At 45.2% G+C, this 15928-nt stretch overlaps 1 protein-coding gene across 2 annotated transcripts in view; it reads right to left on the reverse strand.

Moving 5' to 3' along the window:
• LOC144799028 (cytochrome P450 2J2-like) overlaps window positions 1-15928 on the reverse strand; it is a 227342-nt gene that overhangs the window by 21084 nt on the left and 190330 nt on the right. The window lies entirely within an intron of this gene.

Raw genomic sequence — 15928 nt, forward strand, 5'->3', positions numbered from 1 at the left:
ACAATTCTCCTAGAAATGGGACTGGATCGGGCACTTGTGGATTTTTTAGCGCGACTCCACAGTGATTTAAAGGCAACCATCCGTATGACCCAAGAAGGGAACTGCACCTCTTTTTTTAAATCGGGAAGGGGAGTGCGCCAAGGGTGCATCTTGGCGCCTATGCTTTTCTCTCTTTATATTAACTCCCTTGGTGAGTCGCTAAAAACTGCCTCTGCAGATGTGCCCTGCATGGGTGGTGCCGTGACGCCGGTACTTTTATATGCCGACGACACGGTGCTGATGTCAAGGACCCCGAGGGGTCTTCAACATCTACTTAACACCTTTGGGGCTTTTATGCAAGACCTGGATCTAGTGATTAACGCAGGAAAGTCGCATGTCATGGCTGTGGGTAACTCTAAAAGTAATACCAGAACCCTGACCTGTAATGGTGCCGCACTTAGTAAGGTTAAAACCTTTACATATCTAGGTGTGGTGTTCGATGCAAAAGGGACATGGGCACCACAAATCCAGAACAAGACCGCAGCAGTAAAAAGATCATCTGCAGCTATATTGGGGTTCGCCAAACGTCTTGGCGGCAAACCACCAGAGGCTATATTATCCATATACAAAGCTAAAACCATAGCAATAGCAAGATATGGAGCCTCCATTTGGGGATATAAGAACACAACCCAAATCCAAAGGGCAGAGAACATATTTCTGCGAACTGTTCTGGGCTTATCAAAATCCACACCTGCTCACTCAGTCCATATGGAACTAGGGATGGGTTACATTGAAGATATGTTGTCCCTTGCACCACTAGGGGCATGGATTAAAACTTGGCTTAATCCCAATTTAATATTGAACCACACGATCATCAAAGACTGTATGGGGCGGGATCGTGTGGCTGAAATGGAGTGGCTTTCACATATTAAGAAAATAGCACAATATCTGGGCCGCCCTGATTTATATACCAACCCTGAAGGCCTGCAAAAAGAGGACATTAGTTGGGTAAAACTGGAATATATAAAGAAAAGAGAAGCTGATAGAGAAACTCGCGAGATTATGAAGCCAACCGTGAGGTCACATTTTTTGACAATAACATCTTTAGCTATCGAACCATATTTGGCGGTAGTAAACAAACCTTTCCACCGGTGGCTTCTCACTAAATTTCGCTTTGATCAGTCTCACTTCCTGTTGGGTGAATACAATAAATGGTGTAAACCGCATGAGAACGCCCCCTGTAAGTGTGACGACTTTTCAGACCAGGATTCTCTTCATTTCCTCTTTTTTTGTCCTTTTTATAGAATTGCAAGAGACAAATATATTAAGCCCATATTGAATGATCATAAGTTTACCCAAGTGAAACCTGCCTTTCTGTTTTTACAATTAATGGAAACACCCCTAATCATGTATGGGGTAGCAAATTTTCTCACTATGTCCATCAGGTCTCGTCAAAATAGAGCGAAGTTACTGATTAATTGTCCTAGCCTTTGTTAAAAATTGTACGCCCAGTTGGGGTAGCACTGTAAATGATTGTATTATAGGTTTGTAAATATCATTGTAAATAGATCATCGAATATACTCCTTATTACAAACCGTATAAGTGCAATGAAATTCTGTAGTAAACCACAGACAGTGCAGTAGGAGGACAAACATTTTAATTTTTTAATTCTTGTAAATATGAAATTTGTAAATATGAAACTTGGTTTTGTATATAATGTGTTTTGTTTTTAAGTTATATACATAAAAATTTTTATATACTCCAATAATCAACTATGAATGTATAGCATACTTGTGTGATTTTAATTTAATCGAATAAAGTGTTTTTGACTCTGACTCTGAAGTCTACTTCATAAGACCTCCACCATCGCAGCACATGAGTAGAGTGGGTCAAAGCCACTGAAAGGCATTCTCCTACCAGACTTACCCAATTTGCAAAGTACTAACACAAGAACATCCCCTTCGCAGCCATGATTTGAACTCTGTTAGCTCAAACCCTGTACAACTTACAAGTCCCCCAGCCAGTCCCCCAGCCACTGATCAGAAAATGAGCTGAGACTGTAAGCACCCTTCCCCACCACGTAAACCCACCCACTTGGAGCCCTCAGCTGGCACCCCAGCCTCCAAAGTCTAAGCAACACTAACTCAGTTTCATCCCCACCAACTCTCTCCCTTGGATCAACGCCAATTAGACCTACAGAATTATGGCATGCCTCCTGGAACTGCACCTCATCCTAAACACTCCACATCCAATGACCAACACTGGTTTCACAGAAAAGAATGAAAACCAAGCCAAAAACAATACTTGCAAGAATCATACGCATCATGAACACCATATTGCAGAGACGGACACACTGATATAAGTTGAAGAAGAACACAAAAGCCTAACCCTTTCAAAACAACCATTCAAAACTCATAGAAAATTGCTGGGTTGGAGAAAGGCTGTGTTAGAAATGGGGATCTCTAGTTGGCAGAGGTAGGTACCTTTGTCCAAATCGGGACCCTTGCTTGTAGTCAGAGTAAGGGGGATACTCACTTTAGATAACCCCTGCTCACCCCCTTGGTAGCTTGGCACATGCAGAAAGGTTTATCCCAAAGGCAATATGTAAAGTATTTGTACTAACACTCACAGTAACACAGTAAAAACACCACAAACGGACACCACACCAGTTTCACCACACCAGTTTAGAAAAATAAAATATCTTTATCTAAACTAAACAAGACCAAAACTATACAAATCCAACATAAAGATACTCAGTAAAATGTATTTAAAAAGGATGTTGCAAAAATAAGCGTATAGAAATCACATAGCACCACAGGGGCTATCACAACGTCAGGACAGCATAAAATCCAAAGTACGCGCCACCCGCAAGGATCGCAGCGTCGGGCCTGGAGTCACACAGACCGCCAAACAACAGTATATTGAAAATGAAGTCGGTAACGATGCACGGTGTCGAAGATGGCTGATGTCGGCTCCGGTGATGACGCAACATCGGCACGTTTTGAGTCACCCTTGGCGGTTATCGGCGGAGCGATAACAAGATGCAGGTGCTGGCGAAGACTGAGTCTATGCGAGCGCTGGCGTAGGTCACGGCTGATCACTGCCGGTGTTGGCGGGCGTCATAGGGAGTCTGAGCTGCGGAGCAGGCAGGGCACTGCATCGTTCACTTCACGAGCGGCTCTCCGGGCTTAGGTGCAGGTCTCAGCGTCACAGCGGCAGCAGACACAGATTTTCTTTGCTTCTCTTGGGTTTCTTCCAGCTCCCAACAGCAGACACAACCTCAAGGGGCCAAACTCAGTTACAGGCACCTCCTGGCAGGTCAGAACTCCCAGCAAGGAATTTCAGGGGAGCTTGGGGTGAAGTCCTTTTGTTCCTGGGACTTCAAAACAAGTCAAGCAGGGGACACAGCACACAGCAACATCTTTCTTCTTTCTTTGGCAGAAACCAACTGCAGCCCAACCCCAGACACACAGCAAGGGCAGTACTTATCCTCAGTTTCTTCAGCTCTTCTCCTCAGCAAAGGTTCCTCTTTATTCCAGCAATAGTCTAAAGTTCAGTGCAAAACAAAATCCTTTGTCAGTGTGGACCTTGGCTTCAGACGCATCACAGGGGGGCGGAGCCAGCATTGTGGAAGGCAGGCCCAGCCCTATTCAGGTACACGTGCTACTCCTCCCACCACTCCAAATGCAGATCAGGCGTATTCAGCCTAGGGCTGACTCATCCAGACTCCTGGAGCCACTGCAACTCCCCAGCCCTTGTCACTCCAGAGCCAGACAGGCAATCCACAAACAGGCAGAGGCACACAGAAAGGGTGAGCAATAAAATAGTCACTTTCTAAAAGTGTTATTTTCAAACACAGAATTTAAAAACCATCCTAACTAAAAGATGTGTTATTAAATTCTGAGTTTAGGGATACCAGTCTCCAACTTTTCTATCTTACTCCTAAGAGAAGATCTGCTTGTTTGAAATGTTACAGAGCATTCCCCATTCAGTCCTATGGGCAAGATAGCCTTTTAATAGTGAAAAAACGAAATTGGCAGTATTGCACTATCAGGACATGTTACATACACCAGTACATGTCCCACCTTTCACATAAGCAAAATACAAAATCTTCCTCTACTGCCTAGAGCCTTGATAAGATATGATATGATAGAAGAGTTTTATAAAGCGCTCGTACACCGACGGTTTCTTGGCGCTAGGGTAAGGAGCATAGCAGATAAGAGGAGAATAGAGAGTTATTGGTCATAAGCCTGTGAAAACAGCCAAGTTTTGAGAGATCTCCTGAACATGGAGTAGTGCTCAATTTGACATAACATTGAGGGAAGGGAATTCCAGAGCTGGGGGGAGATTGACGCAAATCTCAAGCCCCCGAGTTTTTTGCGCTTGAAGACAGGGGGAGTCAGCAGATTGGCGTTGGCCGAGCGGAGAGTCCGGCGGGGGATGTAACGCTGAATTCTGTCTGCGATGAAGATTGGTCCGTGAGGGGAAAGAGCTCTGTGGGTTAGGCAGCCGATCTTAAAAAGGCAGCGCTGCGCGACAGGGAGCCAATGAAGGCCCTTGAGAAGAGGTTTAACTCTATGTGATTTGGGCAGGCCATGGACCAGTCTTGCTGCCTGGTTCTGGATCAGCTGAAGCCTCTGAACCAGGTAGGCCGGAATCCCAGCATACAGAGAATTGGAGTAGTCGATACGTGACATTATTAGGGCCAATGTAACCTGAACCAGGGCTTCATGGGAGAGAAATTTACTAGTTTTTCTAATCCTACGCAGGTGAAAGAAGCAGGAGGAAACCACGGAGTTAATTTGAGTTTTAAGGGTAAGGTCGCTGCTGATGTAGACACCAAGACTTTTGACCGTTTCAGCAGGGGTAGGTGGGGAGCCAAGGGTGGGTGGCCAAAAGTTGGGGTTCCAGGGATTGGAGGTGGACCTGGTGAGAACTAGCTCCGTTTTGTCTGGGTTTAATTTGAGTTGGTTTGTATTCATCCAAGCTTGAATGGAAGTCAGAGTGGACTGAAAGGATTCAATTGCAGGGGGAGAGGTGTTGATGTTAAAAACATGCTGGATGTCATCAGCATAGTTGAAGATGGCTGCATCTCTCTTTCGCAGGTCTGATATTAGTGGGCGGATGTAAAGATTGAATAAAAGTGGGGAAAGGGAGGAGCCCTGAGGGACCCCACAGGTGAGTTCATTCCTTTTGGACGAAAAGTTGGATAGACGTACAGCTTGGTGACGATTACAGAGGAAAGAGGATATCCATTTGAGGGGGATACCCTGATGCCGGCGCTTTCGACACGTTCGACCAGAAGTTTGTGGTCGACAGTGTCGAAAGCAGCCGACAAATCCAGGAGGACAAGGGCCTGTGGGATGTTGTGATACGTGCCTAGTCTCAGCTCGTCATGGACGGCTAATAAGATGGATTCTGTGAAATGCTCAGGTCTAAAACCTGCCTGGTGAGAGTCCAGGTATTGTGAGTTTTCCACAAAGGTGCTGAGGCAACTTGTGACATACGCCTCCAGGATTTTAGCAAGAAATGGCAGAAGTGAGATGGGTCGAAAATTACTGGGCACTGAAGGGTCTGCTCCAGGTTTTTTCAGAATAGTTCGTACTTCTGCCATCTTGAAGCAATCGGGAACAATGCCTGACAACAGTGAATTATTGAGGAGAGACAAGGGGATTTCAGGGAACTGAAGAAAAATGTCGCGAGCGATGTGAGGGGGACAGCTATCCGTGGGGGAACCGGAATGAACTTTTTTAAGGAGAGAGAAGAAAGTGTCTTGTGAGATAGGGGGGAATGAGTCAAATAAAGATGTGTTATGGTAAATTTCAGCAGGGGTAGGGGGGGTTGTGGCCTTGGGAATACTTGCTTTAATAGAGACAATTTTATCAAAAAAATAAGTATTCAGGGAATCACAGAACTGTTGAGATGGGGCTAGTTTAGGGGTAATCCTATCAGGCTTGGCCAACTCATCCACGATAGAGAATATTTCTTTGGCTTTGTTATCAGCGCTGAGAACCTTTAGTGAAAAATAGTCAGATTTTGCTTTCAGGATGGCGGCCTTATATTGATAAAGAGCCGTTACAAACAAGGATTTCAATGTGGGACAGTAGTTCTGTCTCCACTTTCGTTCTGCTTGGCGCAGGGAAAATTTCATTTGTTTCAAATTGGGGGTGAACCAACGTTGGGCATCATGAGGTCTTTTCTGACTCATATTCTTAAGTGGGGCAAATTTGTCTCTACCAGAGGCCAGCCAAGTATTAAGATTCTCGGCTTGGGCGTGGGGAGATAAATGGACGTCGGGGAGGGGGGAACTAATGGGTTTAGACGTGGCTAGAAAGGAGCAGAGTTCAGCGATGTCGACCCGCCTCCAATTTCTAACTTTGCAGCGCCCTGGGGGAAGGGTTTTGACCAGAGGGGGGCCGGGGAGAGAGAAAGAAATAAGATAATGATCTGACCAGGTGCACGGACTGATCAGTAGATCGGAGATCTCAGCACTGGAAGACCAGACCTGGTCAAGAATATGACCTTTTATATGAGTGGGAAGTTTAATGTGTTGTGAAAGGTTCATCCCATTTAGAAGTTCGGTAAGAGCAGTCGATGTTGGGCATTCATGCGGGTCACCGGGCCAGAAATTAAAATCGCCAATAACAAGAAGTCTAGCGTGGGTGATGGCAAGTTCGGCAACAATGTTTCCTAAAGCTTGAGGAAAGGTGGGCATATAGCTAGGGGGTCTATAGATTACCACACAGACGATAGGAGAGGTTGACGAATGGAGTTTGAACACTAGGAGGTCCACCAAGGGAATACCAGGTAGAGAAAGGGAACTGAATTTATGGGTTTTCCGGATTATGGCTGCCACTCCACCCCCCCACTTTTGCCTCTGCTCTATTGGCAAGGAGCGCATAGTAGTCGTTAGGGATAGCCGCCAGTAAATCTGGGGCGGATTCGTCGTGTAGCCAAGTTTCGGTGAGGAATAGTATGTCTGGTCTATGGGAGTCTAATAGCATGAAGATCTCAAGTTGGTGTTTAACCATGGATCAGGTATTAAGATACCAGACATCCAAATGGCTGTGTGACTGACTCGACTGTAGAAGGGGAGACATGGGCGAGGGATCCCTGCGGGGACTAGTTCGACGGGGGGGGGGAGCCTTCTTGGTGATACATCCATAATATACAGATAGTTGTCCCGCAGACTTAAAGCATCAAAACATATTATTTGTTCATATTTTATTATTTATCAAAGCAATAGAAAAAATCTCAAATAACATTTAAAATAGTTGTTTGTGTTTCTCAAACATTTTTTCTTTCAAACAACAAGCACAGGGCCCAAAGTTACATGCATAGGGTATAATAAGGAACACTACATATAATACAAAAGACCAATATTGACAAAGCAGGAAACACAGAAATACAATAATACAGTGAAATGACAATGCAAAAAAAGACTACATAAAATAAAATAAACAGAACTAACAAAAACGCCGACGAGCGTTTCGAAACACAAAGACAAAATATACGGTTCCTTCCTCAGGGCGAAAATATACTTTCATATTTGGAGGGCCATCAATGTATCGTAGAGCTACCACCGGATATGTGATGTGAAGGCTCAAAACAAAATTAATCTGCGGGAACAACATGACAAAAAGGTTTTTTAATTAAAAACACTATCACAATTTAAAATCTACAGCCAAGTAAGAGCAAATAAAAATGTTGCGTGAAGTTCATCATAAGTCTGGTGGAAAAAAAGTTTTAGAGAATACCGACATATTTATGCAAGAAAAACCCCATGTGAAAAATACCTCAAACTCTCAACTGCCACCACCATGTGTATAAATAACCGCGAATGGTGTATAAAGAAAAGGACAGATAAATAGAAAAAAGGAAGCACCGAAGAATAAAAGAATATATACCAGGGTGCCAGAGGTTCACAAAAAGATTATAGAGTGTTAGCATGCGGGGGTGACAATGGTGTAAGAATAAACACCAAACCTACTTGGTCGTCACAAAGAATTAATACAAGAGTCAAGCTTCCTGTTCACTGGTATCAGCCGATATCCATGTACTTGGAGATTAACAATACTCTGTAAGTAACATATGACAAGGCTTGTATATATGCATACAGAGTAGCCTATAGCCTCCTAGAGTGAAAAACGAAGATATATGAGGCCTGTATGTAAGGTCAAATAAGAATTACCAATAATTGATGTGCATCAAAGGCAATGGTGGATAACCCCACAGTGGGGAGCCAGTCATCCAATCTCACCACAGAGTTTGAAATGCCAAGGAACATCCGGCGAGTGGTAGAAAGGTGCTGGAAACAACAGTAGTGCCAGTAAATACGAAACCCGGTAACATCGACATAAAAGGTGCATAATTCAATATAGGACAGGGGCACATACACTACACCCTGCCCAGGGGGTTAAATTGGGCCTTCCATAGGGGTGTCCTATGTGCAAGGAAAGGGATGGGAAGGGTAGGGCCTGGCAAGTGGGTGCACTTGCCAGGTCGACATGGCAGATAAACTGCGCACAGGCACTGCAGTGGCAGGTCGGAGACCCCTTTTAGGGCTACTCATGTAGGTGGCACAATCAGTGCTACAAGCCCGCTAGTAGCATTTGTATTTACCAGCCCTGGCACATTCAGTGCACTTTACTAGGGACCTACTGGTAAAACAAATATGCCAATCAGAGAGAACCAATCACAATATCAATTTACACAGGGAGCACTTGCACTTTGACACTGATCAGCAGTGGCAAAGTGCCCAAACCATCTAAGCCAGCAAAAACGAAATCCAGTACAGTATAAAAAACACAGGGGGTAGAGGCAAAAGTCAGGGAAAACCACGCCAAGGATGCCAGGTCTAACAGGCCGCAATAGCCTAATTCCATCTCCTACCCAGAAAACACCTGGTACAGATTGCTAGTATTCACTTAACGCTGTCACAGATTACGCTGAAAGATCGCAAGATTTTCATTCCTCTATTTTACGGGGTCCAGTCAAGAGGCACAGTGAATGGTTGCTTAACAGGACTAAAGCTAATCTTCAACTCTGAAAATGCACATGAATTTACAGCTTGAATCCACTGTCCAAATGCGTTCAACAATACACGGAAAGGGCTTGGCTAAGATTTAAGAGTGCCTCAGATTGGCACATAGATCACCTGCCGGAATACAGAGATGTACGATAGGGCTACACCCCGTCACATTTTTAGGTCGAGCCTAGCGCAGCACACATGCGCTGCCTTATGGGAGGTTTGCCAATAATGAAAGCACGCAAATGGCCAAAGGCGGGCGTATGTCCCACCTTCTTTGGCAAATGTTCACTCCCACAGCGTTTAGCTTGCGGGAGCTATCAGCAGCGCACACGTTACAGTCGGTGAAGGAATGGATGGTTTACTCCCCAGCTCACATTGCTTGAAGGGGGATGGATGCACGATCGACTTCGTGTGCACAGCTCTTCTTGCCTGCCTCTGTGGACACAACAGCTCATCTGTGAAAATTTCACACCAGAACACCACACACACACACACACACACACACACACTTGTGCACGGTTACAACACACTCATGTTACAACTTGACTCGTGTTCTGGGGACCCGCACAGCTGAAGAAGCAGATTTAGCTTTGCAGGAACCTCCCTCTCCCTCCCACCTCCTTCCAGAGCAGCATTCCTCAGGACCGCAGACTCGCGCAAACCACCCCTACCCTCACCCATGGCCCCAATTCACACCTCCTTAGCTTCCCACCATGACGATTTACCGTAATATTTGAAGAGTGGGTCGCATTCATTTAGATGGTTAGGAGGGGGGGAGGTGCTATCAGGTTACCAGGAGGAGGTTGTCTTGGCTTGTAATGTTTCTGCACGTATACGAGAGCCATGCATGCTGTGTTTTTTTGTTTGTTGCTTGTGTGCCACGCATCGGTGCTAATGATGATCGTCAGCTTCTCTAAAGTACACCAGAAGGTGGCCACCACCATCTGAGGATGCATGTAGGTCACATATATGGCCCTCATTTGGGTCTGGTTAGGTAAAAGGGTGTGTCGTGTGCCCCAGTGATTTTAGCAGGGCCAGGAGTGAGGAATGTATGGAACGCAATTGGTGGAAGAGTATGTTGTTATTTCAGTGGGTGGGCATGGCACCGATGGAGTCACGTGAGCGAGCCTATAGTGTTTAGACGGCTAACCGAATTTGTCGCCATCTTAAAAGGGATAATTACTTCATTTTGCTGCATTCTGGAACCTCCCAAATGCTAACGGAACAGAAGTAAAGATAATAAATGTAAATATATACACATAAATTAGATCAAATCTAATGCTAGCATAATTGCAGTAAAATGGAGCCGAGGCTTCAAATACTTGGAAGATTAATGTCCGTGCGAGAGTGTGTGGATAACTGTTATGTATTAGGACTGTAAATGGCATACTGGTTTGGTTCTTGGGTAATCATAACAATTAGTGAAGGGCTCAGTGGGCCGGGAGGTCAGTGCGCTTGCTCTCTAAAGCATCATAGTAAACACACTGTTTAGCCTCGCACACTGTAAAAAACAAGCATTTACAATGCAACGGTCTCGCCTTTAAAAAAGTTAGAGCTATTGGCATTGTAAATGACAGCATTTTTATTTATGTGTTGGTTTTGAAAACAGATAAATAAATGGCACTGTCATTTACAATGCCAATAGCTTAATCTCACGCAAATGCCACACACAGACCCACACAGAGTCCCACACACATACATACCTACAGAGTCACACACACACATACACATACACAGACCCACAATGGACAGAAGCAGCAAAATACAAGTGGGGCAGCACAATAAGCTAAGTACCGATTTTTGGCTTGTGTTTTAAGGCACGCCCTTGATTACATTGGCCACGCCCCTACGGGAGACCCGCCCAGTTATTTTATCCCACTTAAAGCCCTGGTAATGCTACCTACCCCCTTCTCAAAATGTGAACACCTTACACCACCCACACTATTTTGTTCGACAATTGCCTAACATTCAGAGTTCTCCCACAAAAGTAGCCAATAGAAAATCCAGAACTGTACAATAAGCCCACTTTGTTCAAGGAAGCTTCTATGCCTTGCTATTGGCTTAAGGCGAAACATAAACACTGATAACATATCAACACTGTGGCATGCACTCCTTTATAATACACCGTTCCCATGTGCCCTCCTCCCCACACCGAGCTCGGCATGTGTTCCCCCCTGGGCTCCTTGCTGGAGTGGAGCAAGTGTTACCTGAAACTACACACGTCCACACCCTGGTGCTGCTGCCTCGTCCCAGCAGATCACATTAGTAGGCCGCAGGCTCGTTGTGAGAGCCTGAGCCGGTCTCCCCCAAGCCTTGGCTCCTCCCTGGGCCCTTTGTTGCCTTGAACAGCTGCATTAGCTTTTCCGCTGCTGTAAAAAGGGGAATGTGCTGCTGTTGCTGCCGAGTCCTGAAATTGGTTCCTCACAACTCGTGCCTTTGATGGGCTAAGTTCAGAGACTCGAGGCTCTCCTAGCAGCATCATGGAAACCAAAACAGAGCAAAAAAAAAAAACGAAAAAAAGTAGACACACTCCCTAACTCCTGCTAACAGCATCTCTCTCAATGCATGGACAGGGGAGTGTGGGCGGGGAAGAGGGGTGCGAAAATGCACTGAGTGCGGGTGGGGGGAGGGGTGTGCGAAAATTCACGGACAGCGGACTGTGGTCTGGGGGTGTAAAAGAAAACACGGACAACGGAGTGCAGGGGGGGGGGTGCGAAAAAGTCAAACTCCTCAAGTATGACCTGTCATGTTGTATTCCTGCAACACACCTCTGCAGTTATGGAGTGCCCATGGGGTGTTGTGTCCTTCAACATCTCGCTCTGTGGTCGGTCTGTCTGTCTGTCTGTCCAACTAGCTGCCCACACAGGCTGGCAGGCAGGGGGTGAAGCAGACAGCAAGGAGAGAGCGACGCGCAGACAGACAGAAACGGGTAGAGCGCACTGTCACGCCCCTGGGGTTCTAGTGTGAGGGAGTGTGATGTTTGTGGGGTTCGTGTATGAGGGAGTGCAGAGAGGTGTATGACAAAGGCATGAGGTGAAATAAAAGAATAACAAGTGTGTACTTATTATCAGTGGTGTGCAAATCGAGTCATGTGATTGGTTGAGTGTTTCAAAGAAGCGTTTGATTTGAACGCTCGGGCACACAGTTTTATTTATTTTGCTTAATATACTGTGGTTCAGCGCCCTGAATACTCGTGCGACTCTGCTGGCGCTGAATACTGGTGGCGCTGGTGGCTGCGGAGTGACAAAACAGTGACAGCTCAGCATACCCACCTTCTTGGCGCTCAAGTAGGGCCGGGGCCAGGTGCGGTGAGCCAAGGCTGTCTGCTGTCCTACATTATTGAAGGTCAATATGCGATGTTTCACTATTGGAACAATGCCTATCAATAGATTTAGACAACTGGTATTTAGAACCCTCTTCAGAAGAGAGGCACGCTAGCTTCGTTTTGTAAAGGCCTGATGTAGACATTACTTCCCGCTGTCTTGAGGAAGCCAGAGAAGGTGAAGTGATATCAGAATACCCCCCCGCCTCGCCCGTCCCCGCTCTGGAGTGTTGCTTGACTAATGTGGTTCTTTGCCTCTTAACATAATCTCACGTTGCATGTTTTGTAGTTCAAAACAAAAAGGCGTCTTCCAATGACTCTGGGCTGATGGCGGCAGTAACTTCACAGCCCTCATGCAACAGGCTCTTTCATCGCCCCGCCTTCATGGCCTCAGATTCAGCGAGCACGGCTGCTTGAAGTCAGCGCACAAAGGGACAGAGGCGCTGTAAGAGAATGATGGCATTTCCAAGGAAAAAACAAACTATGTATAATTTCACAACTGATCCAGTGTCCTGTGACAAGCTGCATACCGCATTAAATTCTCGTGTCCCTAGTACTAGGGTTACATAAATTTAAAAAGCGGAAACAGCAAGGCGTGAAATAGACTAGAAACACTGGCAATTGACACACCGTTAAGAAGCAAAAACAGAAGTGGATGCCTGCTTGTGCCCCCGGGGAACTGCAGGACAGCTGATCTGAACACAAACACAGAAGTGGATGCCTGCTTGTGCCCCGGGGGAACTGACATAAAAAAAGCAAAGCACACGCGAAGCGGCAGGGGAACTGACATAAAAAAACAAGAATGAAAAATAATTAAATCAACTGCGTCTTAACACATTTTGAGAAAAGTAATTAATGTACAGAAAGTAAGCAAAGAAAAAATATTCGAGAGGGAAGGAGAGCAGCAAGCCCGTGCCGGGCCCTGTTAGCTGCCAACTGCCCCGCTATTCCCCGCATGCCTCCCATGCCTACCGTCTGCTTGAGTGAACTCAAGACTTCATTGACCATGCGACATGAGGTGTTGCAGCAGCTCCAATGGACCACAACAGCTGGTATTTTCCAGCTTGGAAGGAGTGGTAGTTTTAAACAAGTGAAAGCAAACAGTGCGAGGAGGTGGCTCAACTTATAACTCTGCCGACTTTGGAACAAGAGAACAGGGTTCGAGCCTCGGTGTGGGCTGCAACATTTAATTATGAATAACTAATCTGAGATCTCGTGCATATTAAATAAACAGCGTGCATATTAAATAAACAGCATGGGTGAGGGCTGGAAGCTGCCAGATGAAACGCCCACCGAATGAAATGACGAAAAAAGGGGCGGGACTTAAAAAAAGACACGGAAACGCCCCCGAATCGCGTCGTGGCGGGGGAAAGAGTAATTGACAACCATGTCTTCCAATGGCTAGCCTCCATTTATGGAGCTAGCCAATGGTGAAGGGGCGGGTTCAAGTCCCCAATACTGAGATAACATTAAATTTCGGCTGCGCGACACTGCTGCACAGTGAACGCCAGGCGAAACCTAAAAAAAACACTCAAACCTGGTTTCCCTGTTTCAAAGTCGGCAGCTCTAGACGATAAGCCACATCCTCTCCCTTCCTCAACTGGCATTTCTTTTACCACCATCTCCATGAAGCTGCCTGCACCTATTATTCACCCCTCCCCAATCCCCGTTTCATTTTCCACCCCGTCCCTATTCCACCTTCCCTCGTGTCTGTTTTTTCTCCCCCCCTCCCATCCAATTGTGCCCTTTTCTTGTTATTATTTGTGTTGGAGTTTTTATATAGCGCCCATCCCGCTTTTCAGCCACACCCTAGCGCTATACCTTCGATTTTAATACTATTGTATGGAATTGAAAATTATTTGTATGCTGTGTCAGCTGTTAAGTGCCAAACGGTAGTTTGCAGTGGCCCTTTTTATACTAGATTAAAAGGCGAAGAAGAAATAAATATGGGGCCAGGGGCAAATATGTTAGGGTGCTTTGTCACAAAATCACTTATAAAGTCATTTGTGTTGTGCTTTTTACAGCTTCAGAACGCGTCAGTGCGAAGTACATCAGTTTTGACAGTGCGTATACTGAAGCGAAGTAGAGCAAATGTTAGGCCAGTGATTTAAGGCTTTGTCAAGGATATAATCGTCAAGATATTTGTGTAGAGTAAGAGAAAAATACTTTTTTTGGTATGCAAATTATAACTGTTCAGAATTTATACTGCAGGGGCAGAAACAATTGTTGTAAACCTACAACTTACACCGTCTGTGTCTGTTTGTTAGTCTTTAGTCCTACAGCTTTTCTAAAGCTATTCAATTTCCTAAATGCTCCTGGAAGCGGAGTGCGCAATTTATGTCCATGCCCCATCTCTCTGCATTCTCTATGGTTTTTTTTCGATTTTGGGGAGCCAGAATTCTTTTTCATCGAATTCTAGTTTTTCCTTTGCTTTGTAATCCGATGTGGTGACTTAAAAGTTGCTACAGCTGCAGATTGCTCTGCTAAGCACTCTTCCCCAACCCTGCAAGCTTTTCTGAGGCTTCTTACACGACCACATTTAGGCAGTATCATGAAGTAACAGTAGATGTTATAGCACCTGGGATAATGTGTTGCATGGCTAAATACTTAGAAGGTCCTAAAGGCGAGACCTATTGGCTATGCCTATGCTTGTTTGTTTTATATCTACGTGGCAAAGAGGAACATTGGAAGGGGTTTAAGGGCAATTCTGTTGGTGTGGGGGGTATTGTAATTGTCTGTATTTTGCGATGATAATAAAGTTTTGTATAATGTTCCATTGAATGAAATAGCTCGAAATTGGTATAAATAAAGTAGATTCATTCAAACTGAAAAAGTGGTTGAGAAGGACTTGTTCGATTCTTTTTCCTTCTTGAAATTGTGAAATCAAGTGGCAGCATTGGCGTTTCACTTTGTTCATTTCTATGTTGCCGTGGCCTTGCTGCCCGTTAGCCAAACCCTGTATTGGTAATTAGTTTACCTTGTAATGGCATGAGTGGTAAAGGCACATGCGTGGTAAAAGTTTGCGTTGTAATGGTAACGCGCTGTAACACTTGCGTTGTTACAACTGCGTTGTAACGGCATACGTTGTGTTGGCATGCAATGTATGGTCATATATTCGTAGGAAAGACTCCCTCACAAAATAGGACCAGGAGCGCTCCGCAAACAACCTTAACATAGAATATGACAAACATGTGCAGCACCTGTGGGAGGGTCCTTCTCAAAACAGGTGTAGCACTGGGAGCAAACAGCAGCACAAGCCACCCTCACAAGTTGGATGTCACAGGGGCAGCAGCCTTGCAACATCCCTTAAAATGTAACAGGTACAATGTATATAGCAGCAAAGCAAGTCTTCTTCACAAAATATGAAGAGGACATTCAGCAATTCAAGACACATCGAAAAACTGTTCAGACAATAGGCAGAATTAAGGGGGTAAATGTAGAAATCTGCGATGATGGAGGAAATTATGTGCAATACCTTGAGGCGGAGCTTGCTTATTAACTACTAGCAGGTTGCATACTGTGATTTCATAATGGTATAACTAAAACAACAAGCCCCAGAATACAGTGTTGTTGAATAAAAAGTTATGACTCAACA

Source organism: Lissotriton helveticus, chromosome 12 (assembly GCF_964261635.1).
Source record: "Lissotriton helveticus chromosome 12, aLisHel1.1, whole genome shotgun sequence".
In the NCBI taxonomy this organism is placed as follows: domain Eukaryota; kingdom Metazoa; phylum Chordata; class Amphibia; order Caudata; family Salamandridae; genus Lissotriton; species Lissotriton helveticus.